The 13512-nt window shown below is 41.4% G+C and overlaps 1 protein-coding gene across 4 annotated transcripts in view; it reads right to left on the bottom strand.

Annotated features, from left to right (window-relative positions):
• LOC105859377 (transmembrane protein 45A-like) overlaps window positions 1-13512 on the bottom strand; it is an 88838-nt gene that overhangs the window by 64787 nt on the left and 10539 nt on the right. The window contains exon 1 of one of the 4 annotated variants that reach the window (XM_076001213.1): window positions 2124-2229. The exons of the other annotated variants lie outside the window; for them this stretch is intronic. The gene's annotated coding sequence lies outside the window, so the exon portion shown is untranslated. Of the gene's footprint in view, window positions 1-2123; window positions 2230-13512 lie in introns of those variants that run through there. 4 annotated transcript variants of the gene reach the window in all.

Raw genomic sequence — 13512 nt, 5'->3', positions numbered from 1 at the left:
CAAACAGGTGCCAGACCAGCCCTACCTGTCACCACAGCTCTGGATGGCATCATTGTATTACTATAGCTGAGTGGGCAAGAGAAGGTCCACACAACTGGCACAGAGTGACATGGTGTGGACATGTGTAGATGTGCTGAAGTTGGTTATGGCATTCCCATAGTCCTAGCCAAGAAGGAGGAACCTGTGAGATCTAAATCCAGAAAGGGGAAACTAAAGCTAATTCCACCCACACCCAACCTCAGCCAGAGATTCAGCCTGGGCCCCGTCCATCAGATTGACAGCGGGGAGCTCAGCATGTTGCAAAAGAAACTTAAGCTCTACTGCACCACAATTAAATGGTATCCAAGGCTTCTACACAGCTGCACTCACTAAACTTTGCTCCCAGCTTCTAAAATGGTTCTTTAACATTCTGAAAGTGACTGGAAAGCAGATATCACCCTTCATGGAAGCTAATGAAATGTTCACCCACTCATCATCCACCATGGGCCAAGGGAGACTAGGTATCTCCTGGATGCGGATCCCATCCTCATACTGCAAAGGCTGCTTCCAGGTCACACCCTGGCTGGGACGCCACAGTGTCCTTGACTTGCTTCCTCCTGTTCCCATAGCTCCTGGACCAAGGCAGAGAAAGAGAGTGGCTTTTCTTGGTGATGAGACACTCTGCTCCCACTATCTTGGGACAGGAAATGGTGAAGGCAGAGGCTGCTGTTGCCCAAAGGGGTGAAGTTAGGTTGGCAGCCTGTGCCCACTTGCTCCTTCAAGGGAGCAGGAAAAGACTACAAGCAGAGGCCCAGCTCCACAAGGGGCCATATCTAGCTGTACAGGCAGAGGTCCCTGTGGGCTGTGTAGGGCAGGGATAGAGATGTATGCAAAAAGTCTGGCGGTAGAAGCCCAGTGTATAAGGCGACACAGATAATAGAGCAGAAGGTATCACTCTCCAGAACCGAGTAGGGGCAGCAAAGATGGGGCCCACCAATCCTTCATCTGGCATCTACTAGCCTAGTAACACAGTCCTAAAGGAAAACCCTAAGGTCATATTCTGTGCCCCCAAAATTTGTTGTTTTAATGAGCCAAAAATGGTGAGGCCTCAGTGAATAAAAAGAGGAAGACAAGGGGGCAATAGACACTGCTGGTTGGTACTAACAAGAAGACACAGTCTGCCACTTGTGTTCAGAGCACTTCAGGGGAGTTCATTCTCAATGAGACTTTCTCTCATCACCTATTTAAAACTGCCTCAATACCCCACCACCTTTTCCTGCTTCGTTTTTCCCTATATCTTTTTTTAATATACTGCATGATTTACTAACTTATTTTGTTTATTGTACTTCCTCCTTTCACTAGAATGAAAGCTGCATAAATGCAGGAATTATTTTTTCTATCTTTCTTCATTGCTTAAGCCCTAGCTCTTGGAACTGTACCTTGTATATAGTAAGTTGTTTAGTACCTATATAACAGATAGATAAGTGGATGGATGGATGAACAGATGGATCAACAGATGGAAAGGATGGATAGAAAGAGTAGATGGCAGGCCTCATGCTTTAGTTTCCATATTTCTGATGGTCCCAGAGAGGGAAAATGCTACAGAAATCAAGTAAAGCTTTTAAGATATATATACCTTCAACATCTACTCTGCCTATCCAACCACAATGCTAGATCCTAACATAAAATGAAATTAAATTTCCACAGAATCATTAGAATTAGGCTAGGCTTAGCTCTGCCTCAGTCAGCTATAACCCACAATAAGTTACTTGCACAATGTCACAAATACACAATAGAGACATGATTCAAATTAGGCCTGTATAAACCAAAGGTTCTTGCTCTTTTCCACATTATCATATCAAAGGTTACTTCAGAAATGGGTAAACTAATCTTTGGCTGTTTCAGACCAATTCTCCCTTCTGAGTCATTCATCATCTGTGGTCTCAGTAGATCAAGCACCTTAAAATTGCAGGAGAAGGGATAAGAAAGAAGCAGCCCAAATTGAGCCTTTGTTTCTTAGGTAATGCTGAAAATTATCTGGAATAAAAACACCAGTAGGCTGAAACTTGACACCTTACAGTCAGTTTTACACACACATACTCATGTCCAAATCAACTAGTAAGAAAACACAGTATGAAACTTACCACACTTTTACCTTTGCCCAAGTGCCCCAAGGATCATGAGTACTGAAGAGCTATCACTCCTAGCATCCGCTGCTTAACGCTAGAGGAAGGCAAGTATATTTCACCAGTATCAACCTTGCAACAGCTCCAGAGAAATCTCCTTTCTTCCTCCTACTCACATTCTTCTCCCTGGGCGTTGTACTCACTGCCAGTGGCCTCCACCTCCACCCAACTCACAGAAACCTGGCCCAGTACCCTGCAATTAATGACAGCAGACAAGCAAGTGTCTTCCCTCCCAGAGGCTCCCTGCCTCAGAGGCTCCCTGCCACTTCCCTGCTGAGTTCCAGTGCTGTCTCTTAGACACTCTATTCAGGCTGTGATTATCTACTCACCACTGTTTGGGTCCTTCTCTGTGGAGGAGATGAGTGCCAGTGCTTCTGGTCAACCATCTCAAAGCCTCTTATGCTCTCTCAATGTCTCCCGTATATCTCTCTCTCATTGGAAAACAGAGAGAGGAACAGAACCTTCTAACCCATGCTACCTGGAAGGAAACTAAAGTGATGAACTTACTCCATCTACTATTTAGTGTTGGTGCTTTGATTATTAAATACTATAAGTGAATTGTTCTGGCCATGAAGACCACCTTGGTGACCACAGGAATGCCGACTAACATCCATCCTACACCCCTCCATCCCTGTATCCTAGCTGCAGTTAGTCCACAAAACAGTCACCAGTGGGAATGGAAGTAAAGTGTTCCAAGACCACCAATCAAAAACCTTGTTTCTAGGTGAAAAAGTGATTTTAAGACCCCCTCCTTTAAAAGGCAAACCGGCTCCTAATTTTCCCAAATACTGATCCATTAGTCTCCATCCCATCTCCCAAAGAAGTAAAAATTCTGTCAAATAATGGTAGTGATCTCTTGTCATAATCTTTGGGTAGGAGCTTTCCTACAAGTTAATCCGGACTACAATATTTCAAGAAACTGATTGTTTTCCAGAAGCCAAGAGATTTATAAATTGTATGAAGAAAAGCCACATTTCTGATCCGGCAGAGTGGGGAAGGAATGCCAAGGTGCTAAGCAGCAACCAATCCGAAGAAAACATGTTAGTTCTGGCAGCCAAGTGTCTAACTATCAATAGAAACACCCAGAAGACAGCGTGTCAGGCCGGATTTGGGTGGTGGGGGTGGGGCAGGACCAGAGAAATAAGCCTGGAAACCAAATTTAAAACTGCTCAAATCTCAGAGAGAGAATACACAGCCCAGATGCAGTATGGAGCTCAGTTATGGACCTCCAGAGCAGGAAGCCCACACATGGTTCCAGCATACCCTCTCTGACCCAGCCTCCACCCTCTGCTATGAGCAAGCCCCGACTCTTCAGCCTTCACTACAGCACTGACAGAACTTTGTTCACCTCACTCCCTTATGTTCTTGCTGGGTTTCAAAGGCTTCTGGTTCTGGGGCCTTGGCTTAGCCAGCCCGCTTAGACCTGTCAGAGATCTCGGCCTGCCTGGTTTGGCCCTTACTACTCTCTAATGCCTTTGAATCTGAGTCATCCATTGGCCTGAGAAAATCAGTCCCACCTTACCCACCCACCCCCATTACCCCTGCTCCTAGCTCCAATCCCTTAGGATACATTATGTACTTGGCCAATATCTTAGCTGAATTCACCCTGCCACAATCCAGTGGGGAGTTTGGGGGTATCAAACAGGAAAAATATTTTTAAAAACAATAATAGACATCAAAGAGGAGCTGCTGTCTCAGAAGCCAAGATAAATATCAACACAGACCATGGTTTGGCAGTCTCTGGCTTGTTATGTATAAAATTTTACCCTGAAGGCCTTGGCATAAAATTGTCCTCCAGGACAGTCAGGGAGAGTGTATTTCCATCTTGAACAGAACTGATTTACTATTTTGGAGTGCCAGAGACCTTTTGGGGCACTGGATATTTTTTTATTCCTATAAATATTCCTCACCTCTGTTCTGGGATGAGGTTAAGTGACCTAGATGCAGTTTAACACTTTCGGGAATTGCTTTTTTATGATTTGTTAGGCACATTTGGAGCACTGCCCAGTCTTGAGCTAATTATTCCCCACTACTGAGGCAAGACCTCCCTGACTGTTCTACCCAATACCCTGTGAATTATGGGTTTTCCAGTCTGTCTGGAAGGAATAGGCAATATTCCCAGCCCTCTGTGATCACCGGGCTCTGTTCTTGTCTCCCCACAAGCCTACCTCCCGTCTCTAGTAGTTTCCTCACACGCACGTGCTGATCAGTAGGGTGCTGAACCCTCAAGGGGCCAGCACTATCCAGGTTCCTCTTTCTCTGGGCAACTTCCACATTCCGGTACTGTGTCCTGTGAAATCTAACCACCTTGGTTTCCTCCAGGCTCTTCACAATCTCTCCTCAACTCAGGGAATCCAAATTCCACCTGAGTTCCCCTCCCAGCGTCTCAGCCTGGAAACTCTCTCCAGGCAGTAGCTGCAGCATCTCCTTTTCTCTAAGAAAGCAGACACATTGACGGCCAGTGTTCCAAAAATCATCGTCTCATATATTTTATCTGATCTTTTTGGTGGTTTCAGGCAAAAGGGTAAATTTGGTCCTGTTAAACCATCTTGGGCAGAAACAGAATTTCTTTAAAACTCAGTTTACTTTGTACCTAATTATCAATATTACACAGAAAAGATGCCACTTTAATGGATGTTTTTCAAAGTAAGGTCCTTGAACCACTCACCTTGGAATCACCTAGGATGAGAAAAATGCATGTTGCTACATCACATTCCCATATCTATTTTTTTAAGAGACAGGGTTTTGTCTTGCTTTGTCACCCAACCTGGAGTACAGTAGCTTCATCATAGCTCACTGCAGCCTCGAACTCCTGGGCAATCCCCCTGCCTCAGCTTCCCCAGTAGGTGGGACTGGCGACACACGCCAACACACTTGGCTAATTTTTTTTATTTCTTGTAGAGCCTCGGCCTTGCCCTGTTGCCCAGGCTAGTCTTAAAATCCTGGCCTCAAGTGATCATCCCACCTCAGCCTCCCAAATTGCTGGGATTACAGGTGTAAACCACAGTGCCTGGCCCCCAGATCTATTAAATATAAATTTCTTATTATTTACCGCTGCCATTTCCATGGCAATTTAAAAAAGACAATGAAATCCTCTTCAGAAAGTCTGAAAATCATTGAAATAGGTGATAGATTAAAAAGTCAAGGGGAGGGAGTTAAGGACAAGGAGAGGTCAGCTTCCTAGAAACCACGGCTCCCATGGCTGAACGAAGCATATTGATATAGCTACTTCCCTCTCATTCATGGCCGCAGCAGTGCACGAGGGTGAGACAGGGAGAGAACCCCCATGGCCTCCACACAAGAGGCTCTCTGGGCAGCAGTCCCCAAAGGCCAAAGCCAAACCAGCCAGGAAATTGTTTTGCCAGGATGTATGCTTCCCCCTCCGTTCATTAAATAATTAATACAGCAATGGTAGCCACGCTCCGTACCAACAAATCCTCAGCAATGGCAACAACACACTGCCAACCTTTAATCCCCCAATCTCAGGAGCATTTAGAATCACCCCTCCACCATCTTGGCTCACAACAGACACATTTTCTGGGGAAGGAACCAAACAGCCTAAAAAGCAGGTATGAGACATGAGCAGAACACAAGCACCTTCGGGATGAGCTCGACAGAGGGGCGACAGGCTTCACTACAGAAGCAGAGTTGCCCACAGAGCTCTTGTGGGACTGGGTTTTGGTCATCTTGCTCATTCCAGCACTAGTGGAAAGGCTCTCGCTGAGAGAGAGAAAGTGACAGAAGCACTTGCCCATGCTCGATCTAAAATAGACGAAAGGATAAAACAAGGTGTATCTCACATCCCAAATCATCACGTGATTTCATTGCTGATTGTGTTTCATTATCACCGAGGAAAACCATGAGCAAGGGAGGAGATGGAAGTGGGTGGATACAGGCAGGGCCAGAAGACCTATGGCCTTTTGGGCTGTTGGCAAATATCTGGATTTTATTTTAAATGCAATGGGAAGCCATTGGATGATTTAAGCAGGGGAGTGATGTGACGTTTATTTGCACTTTTCAAAAACTGCTCTGGCTGCCTTGTGGTGCATGATTTATCGGGGGCAGGAGTGAAGGTAACGAGGTCCTGGGGCAGCACTATCTAAACCATGGTCTGTGGATCAGCGTCCATCTGCAAACTGTTTGCTATCATCTACAAGGACAGAAATGGAGAGGGAAAGTTTAGAAGCTTTTACACATTTTCAAGCAATTTAACATCATGGCAACATCCAAGCAGGATTTTTATTCTTTTTTTTTACAAAAATATAAGGCTGCAATGGACTGGGGGAGAAAACCCTGGTCCTTTACTACAGATAACTCTAGACGCCACTGCAGCAATTCAGGCAAGGGATGATGGATGCTTCAACAGGGTGGACCAGGCACAGATGAGACATAGTGTTTCACTCTCCCGGGATCACAAAGGACAGTAAGAGAAGCTATAAGGTCAGGATAAGGAGGCTGGAGCACCCAGTGACACCTCTGCCTCTTCTGACCTGCATTAGACCTGCGCATGTACCAACGCTCTGTAAAGTGGCAGCCAACAACTGTTGTTTCATTCCGGAGGAGAACGTTACAGATGGCATAAACGTTAAGAGTTCAGACGCTGCTGTAAAGCTACCCCGCGTATAAATCCTGATTTCACCACTGTGTGACCCTGGATGAGGCACTTAACCTCTCTGGGCCTCAGCTACCTCATCAATAAAATGGGAATAATAATAGCCTCTACCCCATAAGGTGTCCATGAGGGTAAAATGAGAAGAACCCTGAGAAGAGGCTGACACCTAATAAACAATCACTCACTTAGCCATTAGTTGTTCATGCATCTTTCTGTAAAGGAAAAGCTTCCCGGCATGATTGTGGTCACATGATCTCTAACGTCTGCGAGGTACTTTACATTTGACAAAGCCCCATCACAGACATTACTTCATTAATCCTCCTGCAGTGGTACTTACAAGTAGGAAGGGAAAGGTCTGATTTTCTTGATGAAGAACATGCATGAAGCTCAATGTCCATAGAGAGGTTCCCAAACCTGCCCCAGGTGGATGAGGTATTGATTCATTTGCTCCCCCACTGGAAACAACCGGCCCAAGAAGTCATACAAGCAGTAAGGAGAAAACACGGTCGCCCCGCTCTTCGGCAGTCCATCTGCATGCCCGGAGTGCACACAAACCAAGGCCAGAAAGAGCAACACCTGGGATGCAGATGCTGGGCGCCAGTACTCCTTAGTCCCTGCTTAAAAGTAAGATGCCTAGGACCAGGTGCGGCGGCTCACGCCTGTAATCTCAGCACTTTGGGAGGCCAAGGCAGGAGGATCGCTCAAGTCCAGCAGTTTGAGGTCAGCCTGGGCAACAGAGTGAGACAGAGTGAGACCCTCCCCTCTATAAAAAAAAATAGAAAAATTAGCTGGGCATAGTGGCACATGCCTGTAGTCCCAGCTACTAGGGAGGCTGAGGTTGGAGGATCGCTTGAGCCCAGGAGTTTGAGGTTACAGTGAGCTATGATCATGACACTATACTTCAGCCTGGGCAACAAAGTGAGACCCTGTCTCAAAAAAAAAAAAAAAAAAAACAAAGGTAAGATGCCTGGAAGGACTCTGCCCCATTTCCCCCCATTCATTCTCCCTCAACACAGCTTTTCTTTTTCTCCCTCTTCACCCTGTCTTCCTCTGGCCTTTATCCCCAAAGTTTCACTATGATATGATTTTGGTGTGAACATTTTATATAATTTTTTCTTCCTCACTAACATTATTAATATTATTAAATTTTATTATTTATTAAATATAAGGATTCCCAAAGTTGTAGTAAAGGTACTCCTTACCATCAGACATGTCTCTATTTTGTTTTTGTTCTTGTTTTTTAAGCTGCCTTTAACAGTTTGCCATGCTCATTAGTCTGAATGAAGCCTGGCTTGTAGGGAGAGGAAGAAAGAATTAAATAATTGAAGAAAAAATCCCTGAACTGAAGAAATATTTGGGTCTTCAAACTAAAAAGGTCATATCAAGAGAATAGATGTTTAAAAAACCAAACAAAAGATACATACCTTGACATATCAAAGTAAAATGAAACTTAATTCTTTTTTTAGTGAGAGCAGTAATTTAAAATGTAGGTTTATTTGGATATGAGAGATGTCTTCTGAATTTAATCAGAGTAGGTAATAATCCCAACAATTGATATTTCAATCTATTGTTTTAACTTTAGAGGAATCTTTTAGGAACTAGTAAATAATATATCTCGTTTTAAAGAAAAATCTGTCTGAAGATCAGAAATTCCTTACATTTCACTTTGTATTTTTTTTCTTCTATTAAATTTAAGATAAATTAAATGTAATACTTTTTACTGAAAATGTAATTGGTGGTAGACTCTGGGCCAGAGATAGACACCATCTGCATGTACAAGGAACCGGGGCTATTTGACAACCCTAATTGTTGACTCAAGTCAAAAAATGGACTAATTATATTTTTAGGTTATTAAGAGGGAATTCAGATGCACCCTAAATACCTAAGTTACTACCAGAAAATAACTACAGAACTGAGGGAACTTTGGCTCTGAAAAAGGTGAAGTTAATGGGAGTTCTGCATAACTTGGTAAGAAAGGGTCCACGTTTTAACTTAGTTAGAGAAGTAAGTTTTCATGGGAATGAGACAGCAGGATAAAAAGGTAACCTCTATAAACATCCCAGGAAGAAGGAGTTACCATCCAATTTATTTGCTTTTTAATTAGGACCTTAGGTAGAGCTTTCGTCCAAGTAGGACTGCTTGAGGCCAGTTCTAAGTACTGGGAAGGAAGGACATCAGCCTACCTGAGGATTCTGACCTTGGGCTGGGAAACTCCCCCCACTGGACCAGTGGTTCTCAGTCCAGGCCAACCACCAGATGCCTGGACTCACTCCACACCCTCTGAAAGAGAATCTCCAGGAACAGGACAAGCATGGGTATTAAAAAAAAAAAAAAAAAAAACTCCACAAAGTATTCCACTGCATAGAGGTAAAGCACCATGAGATGAAACTGTAGAATTCTCAAGTGCAGTGTGCTATCTTTTGGAGGCATCAGGGATGTTTAATGAAAAGTCAACTAAAATTAGAGAAAATTTCACATTCCTTACTTGCTAGACAAGGAACACAATCTACCTTTTCTGAACATCAATTTCCTTGAGCAAATCATAATGAAAATCAATTTTTTCATTCTACTAAAAGGAATTCAATTTTAAAAAAAAGTATATTTGTTTTAAAACCTATAGAATTTCAGGCAGCATAGAGAAAGATGCAGACATACCACCCACTTCCTTGCCATGGAGGGTGCCACCTGGTTCTTGCCGGTCACTTTCTTTTTTCCTATTTTTCGTGAGGGAGAAATAAACTAAGCCACAGAGGAAAGCAACCTTTTCTCAGGACAAGCAAGGAAGAAAGATGCATTTGTCTCTGGATCTTTTCTACGTCAGCATTGCTGATGGCACAAGAGGGGCACAGCTGGTCAGAAGCGGTGGTGGGGTCAGGGGGAAAGGACCCACTGTCTTCCAGGGTTTCACTGAGACAGCTGAATGTCAGAGTCCTTGGAGGGAGCTTTGAAAGTCAGAGGAGACTGGAAACAGTCAATCAGATGCTCACAGAGAGAAGCCAACAGTCCAGAGAGAGGTAACAGTCCAAATGCACCTGTTTCAACAGGCTTAGCGCAGTCCGCCATTACTCTATGTGACTAGGACTTCTATTCTATCAAAAAAGAACATTCTTTCATTTGAGTGCCATTGTCTGTTCTCCAAGACAAAATATGGCCACTGAATTTTGTATATCTCGACTGACAGGCTGATATATGTATATTATATATTTTTGAGATTTTTACAAAAGCAAAGGCAGAATGATGTAGATAATAGGGTCCCATTTATATTTTTAAATTATATTTATGCTAAATCTATATTTGTGAATTGACTCTTGGAGAAGATGTGGAAGGATCCAGAACATACTATTTACAAAGGTCACCTTCCAAGAACAGTAGTATAGGAAGAAAGCAGGTAAATAAAGGGGAAACCATTACTTTTGACTCGATTTCAATTTTTTCAACATTTTTTTTGTATTCTAAATACCCCCAAAAGGTAAAGATGCTTTTAAAAAAAAAAGATAGTTATTAGGAACCAAATGACTTTCACCACAGGAATAATTTTTCTTCCTTGGAAACATTAAAAGCTATAAAGAACAGAAATTTTGAGTATTCTATGAGAAAAAAAATCAGTATTTTAGATACAATCAGGAAAATGTCAAGGATGAGTAAATTCACACTTAATGGGTACAATGCACTGTCTATGTGATGGACATACAGAACTTTGACTCAAACTGTACAAAAGCAATTCTTGTAACTGAAACATTTTGTACCCTCATAATATTCTGAAATAAAAAAAAGAAAAATGTCAAGAATGAATCAACATTTTCATACTAAGGCTATGCCAGTGGTGTCTATATAGAGATGAACATTATTATGGTTGATAAAAATTACTAATGAATTGTTTAAATATTCATATGCAAAAGAATGAAGATGGATCCTTACCTTAAGCCATTTACAAAAATTAAGTCAAAATGAATCAAATAAAAATGTTTGAGCTAAAACTATAAAATTTTCAGCAAAAAACATATGGAAAAGTTTCAGGACATTGGATTTGACACCAAAAGTATAAGCAACAAAAGAAAAAGTAAGTTAGCCTACATCAAAATTTAAAACTTTTGTGCATCAAAAGACACTGAAAACTAAGTGAAAAAGTAATGCAAAGAATGGAAGAAAACATCTGCAAATCATACACCTAATAAAGAGTTAATATCCAGAATATTTGAAGAATTTCTACACTACAACAACAAAAACCTAATTTTAACAAAGTGAGACTCTGTCTCAAAAAAAAAAAAAAAAAAATGGGCAAAAGATTTACAAATAGTCAATAAGCACATGAAATGATGCTCAACATCACCAATCATTAGGGAAATGCAAATTAAAACCACAATAAAATACCACTTCACACCCATTATGATGTCTATTATTAAAGATTAAAAACAAAAAGTAGAAAATTACAAGTGTTGGTGAGGAAGTGGAGAAATCAGGACCTTTGTGAATTGCTGGTGGGAATGTACAATAAAATGGTGTAGCTGCTATGGAAAACAGTAAGGCGGTTCCTCAAAATATTACCATATAATCCAGTAATTCCATATGAATCAGTAATTCCACTTCTGTGTATATACTCAAAAGAATTGAAAGCATGGACTTGAATTTTTGTACACCAAGGTTCATAGCAGCATTATTTGCAATAGCTAAAAGATGGTGTATTCATCAGTGGTCAGGATTCCCCAGAGAAACAGGACCAATAGAATAAATATATATATATATATATATATATATATATATAGAGAGAGAGAGAGAGAGAGAGAGAGAGAAAGAGAGAGAGAGAGAGAGAGAGAGAGAGAGAAAGAGAGAGAGAGAGAGAGAGATTACATCTATAGGGTAGGTTGGCAGGCTGGAGGCTCAAGGAAGACTTGATGTAGTCTCAAGTCCAAAGGCAGTAAGGAAGTAAAATTCTCTCTTCTTCAGTGGAAGTAAGTCAGTCTTTTCCTATGAAGGCCTACAACCAATTGGAGGAGGCCCATGTACATAATGAAAAGCATATCAAAGTCTCCTGATTTAAATGTTAACCTCATCTAAAAAATAATTCCATAGAAACATGTAGAATAATGTCTGGCCAACTATCTGGGTACTATGTGTGGCCTAGCCAAATTGACACATAAAATTAGCCATCACAGATAAAAAACAACCTAAATCACGCTCTCAACAAATGAATGGATAAACAAAAAGGTGGTACATACATACAATGGATTATTATTCATCCTTAAAAAGGAAGGAAATTCTGGCACATGCTACAACATGGATGAAACTTAAAGATATTTTGCTAAATGAAATATAGCAAAATATATTGCTAAATAATCCAAATATAAAGAACAAACACATAATTCCACTTATGTGAGGTACTAGAATAATCAAATTTATAAAGACGGAAAGTAGACTGATAGTTGCCAGAGGCAGAGGGGGTAGCATTTGGGGAGTTATTGCTTAATGGATAAGGAGTTTCAGCTTGGAAAGATGAAAACATTCTGGACAGGGATGGTGGTGATGTTTGCACAACAACGTCAATGTACTTAATGCCGTTGAACGCATACTTAAAAATTCTTAAAATAGTAAATCTTATATCGATTTTACCACAATAAAAAAATGAATACACTTTACCATGAGCCAAACAATATGCTAAATGCTATACATGGATTTTCTCATGTAATGTATATTAGTATCCCCATTTTATGGATTATAAAGCCTCCTAGAAAGAGTAACTTGCTCAAGGTCACACTAGTAAGACTCAGATCTGGGATTCAAACTCTCACAGTCTAACTCCAATGCCTGTGTGCTTAGTCACTATGCTACATGGAAAAGAGTGACTACATTAAGGTAATGAGATAAAGAGCAAATTAAAATATTTTTCAAATATTATATTTTTTCGAGACAAGATCGATTGCCCAGGATAGACTGCAGTGGTGTCATCATAGCTCACTGCAGCCTCAATCTCCTGGGCTCAAGCGATCCTCCTGCCTCAGCCTCCCGAGTGACTGGAACTACAGGCATGCAACACCACACCTGCCTAATTTTTGTATTTTTTGTAGAAATGGGGTCTAGAGCTATGTTGCTCAGGCTGGTTTCCAACTCGTGGTCTCAAGTGAACCTGTCTTGGCCTCCCAAAGTACTAGTATTACAGGCATGAGCCACTGTGCCCAGCCTCAAATAATATTTTTAAGTTGATTCAATACTTAAAAAATGTAAGAAATTAATTTCCAAAAAAATGTCAAAACAAGACTGGGTATAATTATTAACTGTACACCTAAAATAGCCCTACATCAACCTTCACCATGAGAAGTCCTTATCCCCAGACCACAGCATCTCCAGAAATATGATGAGAAACCAGAATGCCCCAGAAGCAGGAGCAGATTGTTTACCTGGCATCTGCTCCATTTTTCCACAAGTCTTGGGACATTTTATAGTTTCTCTATTTTTAAAAAATAAAAATACTGTGGTCACAAGTTCCTTTTTCCAAGGGAAAACAGCAGCAAGACAGCAACTGACATTTATTGAGTATCTACTAGAAGACCAGGTGGGTTTTGTTCAAACAAATTGAAAAGACAGAGTGCTTGCCTGCAATGAGATCCATCAAATAAGTAAAATGTCTCCTGTGTCCACATGGACCACACCCCATAGACAAAATTTATGTTGATATTCTGGGCCGGGCACAGTGGCTCAGGCCTGTAATCCTAGCAATCTGGGTGGCCAAGGATTGCTTGA

The sequence above is a fragment of the Microcebus murinus genome, chromosome 1 (assembly GCF_040939455.1).
Source record: "Microcebus murinus isolate Inina chromosome 1, M.murinus_Inina_mat1.0, whole genome shotgun sequence".
Classification (NCBI taxonomy): Eukaryota; Metazoa; Chordata; class Mammalia; order Primates; family Cheirogaleidae; genus Microcebus; species Microcebus murinus.
This window is presented reverse-complemented; position numbering and strand designations above follow the sequence as displayed.